The sequence below is a fragment of the Tupaia chinensis genome, unplaced genomic scaffold, assembly GCF_000334495.1.
Source record: "Tupaia chinensis unplaced genomic scaffold, TupChi_1.0 Scaffold148646_1, whole genome shotgun sequence".
In the NCBI taxonomy this organism is placed as follows: domain Eukaryota; kingdom Metazoa; phylum Chordata; class Mammalia; order Scandentia; family Tupaiidae; genus Tupaia; species Tupaia belangeri.
The window spans coordinates 600,199-602,611 of record NW_006208495.1 but is presented as its reverse complement, the minus strand read 5'-3'; positions in this window follow the sequence as shown (position 1 = coordinate 602,611).

Here is a 2,413-nt window from a genome sequence, read left to right as displayed (position 1 = left end):
GGCGCCCGGCTCATGGGCATGTACGCCCAAAATACCAAGACGATAATGGAGGAGAAGGAACTGTGGTGTGGCCATACCTCCTGGGGAGTGATTTCTGGCTTTTCTTCTATCTTTCTCTGTCTCTGATAAGCACACGCACCCTATAGCAAGATTCTTTTAAAAAATTATTTAATTTTATTTACTCAGTCATTTATTTTAATTCAATCACACACACACACACACACACACACAGACACACACAGAGAGAGAGAGAGAGAGAGAGAGAGAGAGAGAGAGAAGTGAGAAAGCAGGCTGCCAGGTCCAGGACTCAAACTAGGGTTGACCAGGTAGGAGTGTTCAGTGCCTTAACCACCACACCACCTGCTGGTCCCCAGCAGAATTCTTTGAAAACAAACAAATAAACAACAACAACGAAAACAAAAACACCACTTAATAAACTTTCCAGAAAGATAGAAGAACAATAACCATGGTGAAAGTAAGCCCAAATCAAGGTTTTGGTCAGGGTTGTGATCTCAGTTGAGGCTCTGGGTCCTCTGTGAGGCTCACCCTTTGGAAAATTTCAGTTTCTTGTGCTTGTTCAGCTGAAGTCACTTTTTTCTTGTCTGCCAGCCAGAGACCACTCTCAACTTTCAGAAACCACCCTCAGCCTTGACAAAAACGCTAACCCTAGCCTTAAAGTTTTCAACTTTTGGGACCAGCAGTTAGCGTAATGGCTATGTCACTGGACTCCCACGTAGTTGACCGCGGTTGCGTCCTGGACCTCATGGCTTAAACTCACATCGGTGTGGCCATCCCCCCTGGGGGGTGATTTCTTGCTTCCTGTCTCTCTGTCTCTCTCTGTCTTTCTGGCAAGTGCACGCGCCCTATAGCAAAAACCTCTCCAACAAAAAAAAAGGTTTTCAACTTTCTAGGTCATTCCCAACATGCTTAATTCTTTCTTTCTTTTCTTTTTTTTTAAATATTTATTTATTTAATTTCATTTTTATTATTCTTATTTTTTAACATTCAATTGCTATTTATTTGTAAAGAAATATTATTTGCTTCTTCAAGCCCAATAGAAGAAATACCTCCTTCTTAAAATCCATTGACCACTTCTAAGGGTTCATTTGATTAGAAACCATTAGATCTGAACCACCAAGTATGATCTTCCTTTGGATGAACCCAAAGTCAACTAATTCTGGACCTTAGTTACTTATGCAACAAGCACCATACAACATAGTGTAATCCATGGGCATGATTTCCCATCATATTCACAAGTCTTGTTCAGTCAAGGGTAAGGATTTATACAGATCAGGTAGACCAGAGAGCTAGGATTTAGGTCATCTTTAAATGATGTAGTCCATATACTGGAAACTAGAAATAAAAATATATGTAGGTTCATTATATTTTCAACTTAAAATTCCCAAACCAGCCAAACTCTCAAGCAAGTGTGAAAACTGAATACAGCCATTTCATATATTAAAGGCCCTATCTCTTGACCCTAAATCCACTCTTTCTTGGGAAGTTATTATCAGGGATTCAACACCAAATCAAAACATTGAATAATGAGAAAGAAAGACTTTAAATTTCTAAATCTGTTTATACACACAGTATGATGATGAAAAAAATTACTAAATGAGGGTCCATGGACATTTGTAAACTGGCTGAAAGCACAAACTCAAAAAGCAAGATAAAATTATCCCAGAATGATGTCTCTACCAGAAAAGGAAAGGAGGTGATTGTAGCATTTCTAGCCTTAGATCATACTGTGATCACAAAGTAGAAAAAATTTATAAATTGGAGCCAGCAGGTGGTGTGGTGGTTAAGGGCACTGGTCTCCCACATGGCCAACCACGGTTTGAGTCCCAGATCTGGTGACTTGCTTTCTCACTTTGTCTCTCTCTCTTGCTCACTCTCTGGTCAAATTTTAAAAAATAAGTAGATAAATAAATAAAGTTAAATAAAATAATTATTTAAAAAATTTTAAATTATGATAATAATATCATCACTATTATTGAAGTAAAAATTACTTTTCTTTGGGTAGAAGGAAATATGTGTATCTGAGTTATAAAATTGCCAAATTTTAATTTTCTAAAATAAGAGGTTAATAACTGATATCTAAAATTAATGAATTAGAAATAGGAATAAACTTTTTCTTCAGAAAAATGGAGGGGAGCGTGAGAAGAAACAGAAAAGATCTTTAAAAGTGGTTGGGAAAATGGTCTTTGAAGTTTAATGGGAGGGAAGGCAGGATAGTATGTTGGTATATAAATATGTTATATTTCAAATTGGCCTTTTTTAATTTTACTGTGAATAAGGATCACTTTGATAAAAATTCAATTGAAAAGTAAATAATTCAAAAGTTTAGGTAGTCTGACTTTGTTCTTTAGACTCTATTGTTCCATTCCAGATTTTAGGCCTAGAAAAAAAAAAA